The sequence below is a fragment of the Scyliorhinus torazame genome, chromosome 5, assembly GCF_047496885.1.
Source record: "Scyliorhinus torazame isolate Kashiwa2021f chromosome 5, sScyTor2.1, whole genome shotgun sequence".
NCBI lineage: Eukaryota > Metazoa > Chordata > Chondrichthyes > Carcharhiniformes > Scyliorhinidae > Scyliorhinus > Scyliorhinus torazame.
Window position 1 is genome coordinate 122,383,477 of NC_092711.1, and position 7,765 is coordinate 122,391,241.

The 7,765-nt window shown below is 47.9% G+C and overlaps 1 long non-coding RNA gene across 1 annotated transcript; it reads left to right on the plus strand.

Moving 5' to 3' along the window:
* The first annotated feature begins 81 nt into the window (after positions 1-81).
* Positions 82-3,373, plus strand: LOC140419647 (uncharacterized). The gene is made up of 2 exons (XR_011945942.1): positions 82-368; positions 1,678-3,373. It is a non-coding gene; the product is annotated as an uncharacterized lncRNA (long non-coding RNA).
* Positions 3,374-7,765: the final 4,392 nt, after the last annotated feature.

The following is a 7,765-nucleotide window of genomic DNA, read 5'->3' on the forward strand; positions in this document are numbered from 1 at the left end:
TTGGAGGACCAACCGCTCCGATCGGTCCTCCGTTCCGCCTCTCCTCTTTCTATTGGTCGGGCGCCATCGTCAATCACCCGGGCATTGTGAAGGTTCCAGATGGTGAGCACTCGTTGATTGTCCAATGATAACATTTTTCACATTCGGCTCTGGGGCCGCACTCGTGATTTGTAAACCCCGCCCCCCGACACTGATGTCTCACGTGACACCTCACAATGCCCGGAGTGATTGACGGCAACACTGGCAAAAAGGAGAAGGGGAGCGGCTGGTCCAACCAATCAGTGAATGACGGGCGGGGCTCTCGGGATGCCGGATCTTTGCAGAAGAAGCAACCGCGCAGGCGCACGTGGCAACTCAAACAAAGGAAGGTTCGTCTCCTCAATTTCTGACCTGGATGCTTCGTGATGATTTTTGTAAACAGAGATTACAGCTATCGGGCAAAAATTAAACAGATTGAGCCTTATTTTCTTGACAAAACAAATCACTCAGTCGCGACCTGATACAAGTCTTTAAAATGATCTGTGGGTTGGACAGGGGAGAGGTGGGGCGGATGCTGCCACTTGGAAAGGAGTCGAAAACTGGGAGCCAGGAATAAACATGGGCGGCACGGTGTCATAGAATTTACAGTGCAGAAAGAGGCCATTCAGCCCATCGAGTCTGCACCGGCCCTTGGAAAGAGCACCCTACTTAAGCCCCACGCCTCCAACCTATCTCCTTTATCCTGGTAACCCAGTAACCCCACCTAACCATTTTGGACACTAAGGGGGAATTTAGAATGGCCAATCCACCTAACCTGCACATCTTTGGACTATTGGAGGAAACCGGAGCACCCGCAGGAAACCCATGCACACACGGGTAGAACATGCAGATTCCGCACAGACAGTGACACAAGCCGGGAATCGAACCTGGGGCCCTGGAGCTGTGAAGTAACTGTGCTAACCACTATGCAACCGAGCTGCCCTATGCTATTGTGCAGCACAGTGGTTAGCACTGATAAATAGTGCGGGATTTGCCAGTTTTGTGCTTGACGCTGAGGAGGCTGACAAGCACTGTTACCTCACAGCGCCAGGGTCCCTGTTGCCTCACAGCACAAGTCGATTCTCGGCTTGGGTCACTGTCTGTGCGGAGCCTGCATGTTCTCCCCGTGTCTGCGTGGGTTTCCTCCGAGTTCGTGGGTTTCCTCCGAGTGCTCGGGTTTCCTCTCACAAGTCCTGAAAGATGTGCTTGTTCGGTGAATTGGACATTCTGAATTCTCCCTCTGTGTACCCGAACAGGTGCCGGAATGTGGCGACTGGGGGATTTTCACAGTAACTACATTGCAGTGTTAATGTAAGCCTACTTGTGACAATAATAAAGATTATTAGAAACTAGGTCATAAATACAAGAGAGTGGCTAACAAATCCAAGAGGGAGATATGGACACATTTCTTCATTCACTGGATTAGAATGTGCAACTTGTTACCAGGGAAGAAGTTGAGGAAAGTGCTGGGATGTTTCCAAAAGGAAATGGACAAGCACGTGAGAAAAGGGAATGGAAAGATCAGCTGACAGGCTGAGATGAGGTGGATGGGATGGAAGGAGATGTGTGTCGAGTATAATCAGCAGCAGAACCGTTGGACCAACTGGCCTGTTTGTGCATTGTAGAATCTAAGTAATTCAATGTAAACTTCTTTTACAGAATATAAGGATTGCTGATGGGAAATTCAGACCAAACATCATGTCAAGTCCTAACAGAGTCTATCGATTCATCAGGAGTTGAAAACCATCGGCCTTTCAATGTGGAAGGAGAAATCTTTGTCTGGTCTGCCTGAAAGAAAAGATTGCAAACATCAGTGCGACTGGAAAAGCACTGAGGCACATACACTGAGTGATTATTCCAGCGTACTGACTGTGCAAAGAGCTTTAACCAGTCAGAGAGCCTGAAAAAATATTGCACCATTTACATCAGGAAGTGACCTTACTCAGGCTGTGTGTGTGGACCAGACATCACATCAGGAAGATACCGTACTCAGGCTGTGTGTGTGGACCAGGTTTCACATCAGGAAGTGACCATACTCAAGCTGTGTGTGTGGACCAGGTTTCACATCAGGAAGAGACCGTACTCAGGCTGTGAGTGTGGACCAGGTTTCACATCAGGAAGAGACCGTACTCCAGCTGTGTGTGTGGCCCAGGCTTCAACTCATCGTCAAACCTGGACAGACAGAAGGACACCAGTACCAGGGAGAAACCATGGAAATGTGGGGACTGTGGGAAGGGATTCAATTATCTATCTGAAGTGGAAACTCATCGACGCCGTCACACTGAGGAGAGGCCATTCACCTGCTCTGTTTGTGGGAAGGGATTTAATGCTTTATCAAACCTTCGGACTCACCATCAGGTCCAATCTGACCAAAGACCGTTTAAATGTGCAGACTGTGATAAGAGCTTTAAAAGCAGAAAGGATTTACTGTTGCACCAACGCACTCACACTGGGGAAAGGCCGTTTGCCTGCTCCGTGTGTGGGAAGGGATTCACTCAGTCATCACACCTCCTGACACACCAACATGTTCATACTGATCAGAGACCTTTTAAGTGTTCTGACTGTGAGAAGAGCTTTAAAAGCAGAAAGGATTTACTGATTCATCAACGGACTCATACTGGGGAGAAGCCGTTCACCTGCTCCCTGTGTGGGAAGGGATTCACTTGTTCCTCCCACCTTCTGACTCACCAATTTGTTCACACTGATCAGAGACCTTTTACTTGTTCTGACTGTGAGAAAACATTTAAAAGCAAAAAGGATCTTCTGAAACACCAACACACTCAGACTGGGGAGAGGCTATTCACCTGCTCGATCTGTGGGAAGGGATTCACTCGGTTAGCTCAGCTTCTGAGACACTATCGAGTTCACCTGGGGAGAGGCCATTCATCTGCTCTGTGTGTAGACAGGAATTCATTGATTCATCCAATCTTCTGATACACCAGTGAGTTCACACTGGGCAGAGACAGTACACTTGCTGTGTGTGTGACAAGAAATTCATTCAGTCATCCCACCTGATGACACACCAACTTGTTCACACTGATCAGAAACCTTTAAAATGTTCGTACTGTGAGAAGGGATTTAAAAGTAAACAGAATCTGCTGAAACACCAGCGGGTTCACACTGGGGAGAGGCCATTCAACTGCACCGCGTGTGGGAAAGCATTTGCTCAGTCAAACAACCTGTTCAGACACCAGTAAGTTCACAGGCGGTATCAGGGTTTGGATTCTGCTGTTATTGCTACCGTTAATCACATGCAGGACTGAATTATGTTTGGACGCCTGTTTTGTGTGGGGTTCCACAGTTTTGTGGTGTATATATCAATGATTTAGAGTGAAATATAGGCCATAATTAAGAAGTTGGTGGATGGTACAAGTTATTTGTGTGTTTGACAATGCAGAATAAAGATGTGGACAGCAGGAAGATATCATTGGACTGGGTCTTCAGCCAGAGGGTGGTGAATCTGTGGAACTATTTGCTGCAGAAACCTGTTGACGTCAAATCATTGAGTTTATTTAACAAAGAACAAACAAAGAAATGTACAGCACAGGAACAGGCCCTTCGGCCCTCCAAGCCCGTGCCGACCATACTGCCCGACTAAACTACAACCTTCTACACTTCCTGGGCCCGTATCCTTCTATTCCCATCCTATTCATATATTTGTCAAGATGCCCCTTAAATGTCCCTATCGTCCCTGCTTCCACTACCTCCTCCGGTAGCGAGTTCCAGGCACCCACTACCCTCTGCGTAAAAAAACTTGCCTCGTACATCTACTCTAAACCTTGCCCCTCTCACCTTAAACCTATGCTCCCTAGTAATTGACCCCTCTACCCTGGGGAAAAGCCTGACTATCCACTCTGTCTATGCCCCTCATAATTTTGTATACCTCTATCAGGTCGCCCCTCAACCTCCTTCGTTCCAGTGAGAACAAACCGAGTTTATTCAATCGCTCCTCATAGCTTATGCCCTCCATACCAGGCAACATTCTGGTAAATCTCTTCTGCACCCTCTCTAAAGCCTCCACATCCTTCTGGTAGTGTGGCGACCAGAATTGAACACTATACTCCAAGTGTGGCCTAACTAAGGTTCTATACAGTATTTAATACAGAGATAGATAGGTTCTTGATTAATAAGGGGATCAGGAGTTATGGGGAGAAGCCAGGAGAATGGGATGAGAAAAGTATCAGCTATGATTGAATGGCGGAGCAGACTCGATGGGCCGAGTGGCCTAATTCTGCTCCTAAGTCTTGTGGGTCAGGTGGATAGAAAAATGGCAAACGGAATTCAATCTGGAGCAGTATGACATCAAGAGTTTGGAGGGTAAACAAGAGAAGAGAATGAAGAATAAATGGGATGATGCTGAGAATTATACAGGCATAGTGACCTTGGATTCAAAAACCACATTTCCTGAAGGTGGCTGGACAGGTAGATCAGGTGGTCAAGAAGGCATTTGGGACACTTTTCTTTCTTGTCTGAGGCCCAGAATGAAAGAACAGGGAGATTATGTTTGAACCTGATAAAACATCGAGCACAGCTAGAGTGCTGAGTACAGTTCTGGTCACTACATTAATCAACCATGAGGTAAAAATATATTAATCAACTAATGTAAAACTAAAGACATATAGTTACATTCAGTGTTCATTTAATCAAATATAGGGGATAAAGATAACACTAACAAACAAAGGATTGCAACAGTTAAGAAATCGCATTTATTTCAGTAAATTAAGTTCTGAGGTGTTTGGATAATACTAATAATAATAATGAAAAGCATTTCAGTTAACTCCACAAAACAAGGTGACTTCAGCACAATGGTAAAAAGCTGATTGGTGAGTAGCTGATAAACCGTTATTTATTTTAAAATGAAATTTATCCTGTTTTACTTAATAGTCAGATAAAATAAAGGCATGGTACGGCATCCTGGTCCCGTGGAGAGCACATCCAGTCCCATGTGGGAAAAGCAATATGTTTCTCATATGCTGGACAAACACAAGCTGGGTCCTCCAGTTCCGCCCCTGATTCACTCCCATTAGCTGCAGAACCTGCCGCTCCCGCTCAGTCCTCCAATCCCGCCTCTCATTCACTCCCATTGGCTGCAGGGTCAGCCGCTCGCACTTGATCCTCCAGCCCCGCCCTCATTCTATTGGTCCAGAGTTTCCGTCAATCACCCGGGCGTTGTGATCTGGAGCATGCGCAGTGTGAATATGAACCTGACCTCAGGCAGCCATGTGGAAATTCTCAGCCGTGAGAAGCTGCCGTGTGAGCGGGTGAAATGGAGCCGGTGGGTGGGGCAGAAAGGAAAGCTTCAAATACACCCCATCAGGCTCCAAACCTGAATAAGAAGCTGGTCCTGGGTTCAAACCAGCGGTCATTGTTGGGGATCTTTCCGCAGAGCGGCCCGGGTTAACGGCTGCCGTCTTCAGCGGGGCGATTGTATCGCGCAGCCAATCAGCGTCGCCCATTCTCAACTGTAAGTCCCGCCCTCGCATTCTCATTGGTTAGAGGGCCATCCCCAATATCAGTCCTCCAGGTACTCCCTCATTTCCTATTGGTCAGGAGCTGCCGTCAGTCACACACCGGGCTGTGAACGGAGCCTGCGCAGTAAGGAGACCCTGGCAGGTGGGCGGGGAGGATTCAGAAACAATATCTGGTGTTTGGGGAACTTGCAGTTGTCGAACTTACTGCTCATGTAACTGACCAGGCGACACATGGAGTATCTTTCTCGCCGGTTTTTACTCAGACATATGCATATGGGAGCTATCTCCAGAGAATAGCATCCAGACTCTCTCAACAATACATTATTATACCTTCAGGTCGTCTTACAGGAAGGTAATTGGTAATTTACATATACCAATCAGAGGTTTGCAATTGTTTTTCGCCCATCGATACTCAATCACAACTGGTGGTTCCAATTACCTCATTTGTCACCCATGATTGTAGTTAACCAATTACAGCATCGATATGCTGATGGAATTGCAATACTAGCAAGCACATGTCCATAATTTTACTATCCAATCAATACAAAGACATATGCAGGCATGGGGAGAAAGTGCGGACTCCGCACAAACAGTGAGTCAAGGCGGGAATCGAGCCTGGGTCCCTGGCGCTGTGAAGTAACAGTGCTAACCATTGTGCTACTATGCCACCCTAGATTCATCAACATCAGCAGAAACAGACCCATTGAACATATTTCAGTCCTGGATGTGATGAACAGCAGAATCGAACCATTGTAGTTAGTTGTGAATTCTTTGATGTTTCAGCAGGTTGGATGACTGATTGAATCCCGTGAATTCCTTCCCACAATTGGAGCAGGTGAATGGCTTCTCCCCAGTGTGAAGTCGCTGGTGTACAATGAGGTTATATGAATAGGTCGTGCACGCGGCAGCTCCCGCTGGGATCGGAGTTTTGGGCCTTTAAACGGGGCAGTAACGGCACTTTGGCAGTGATTCCTGGCGTGGCAAAGGACGCTGGAAAGGTTCCCCCCCCCCACTGCTGGATGGAGGGAACCAGGAGTGGGGCCGTTAAAAGAGCGATTGTGGGGAAGCGAGCGGAGCGGGTCCGGGAGGACAAAATGGCGGCCGGCGCGGACCAAGCAGCGTGGGCCCAGTGGTCGAGAGAGCAGCAAGACTTTATGAGAAGCTGCTTCGCAGAGCTGAAGACGGAGATGCTGGCCCCTATGAAGGCCCCCATGGAAAAGATGGTGGGGACTCAGAAGGTGCAGAAGGCGATTAAAGAGGTGGCGAGGAAGGTATCTGAGAATGGGGTTGAGATCTTGGGCCTGGCGGTCAGGGTGGAGGCGCACAAGGCCTGACACGAGATGGCAGGAGAGACTGGATGACCTTGAATACAGGTCTAGGAGTCACAACCTGCGGATTCTTGGCCTCCCTGAAGGTGCAGAAGGGGCAGACGCGAGCACGTATGTGACTACAATGCTGCGGACGCTGATGGGCACGGGGGCCTTCCCACGGCCCTTGGAACTGGACGGGGCGCATAGAGTCCTCGCGAGGAAGCCTAGGGCGAACCACCGAGGGCGATGGTGATAAGGTTCCACTGCTTCACAGACAGGGAGCGTGTCTTGCGTTGGGCAAAGAAGGAGCGGAGCAGCAAGTGGGAGAACGGCAAGATGAAATATACCAGGACTTGGGAGCTGAACTGTCTAAGAGGCGTCTGGGATTCAACAAAAATTATTTTTGTGTCACAGGTAAACTTCTTATTCATGTTCCTACATTTACTTTCAAATCAATGATGTAAACCAGGAGTGAAGGGCCCAGTACTGATTCCTTTGCAACCGGCGCTGAAAACAGCACTTTGATTTTCTCTATTCTTTATGGGATGTGAGTGTCACGGGCAAACCAGCTTGGTTGCCCATTCCTAATTGCCCTTAAACTGAGTGGCTGGCTTGGCAATTCAGAATTAACCACATTTCAGTGAGTTGGCCAGATCAGGTAACGCCGGTGCAGACTCGATGGGCCGAATGGTCTCCTTCTGCACTGTAGTTTCTCTATCATTAATTCTGACCTTGGATCAGACTGTACGCAGAACAATACTTTTCACTGTACCTCGGTACACGTGACAATAAATCAAATCCAATCAAAGAGACAGTTTCGTACTCGTCTTCAAATTGAAAAGAGTCTTCTGAAAAATTATTAATTCATGGGAGGTGGGGGTCACTGGCTGGGCCAGCATTTACTGCTCATTCCAATTGCCCTTGAACTGCGTGTCTTGTGAGGCTATTTCAGAGGGTACTTACAAA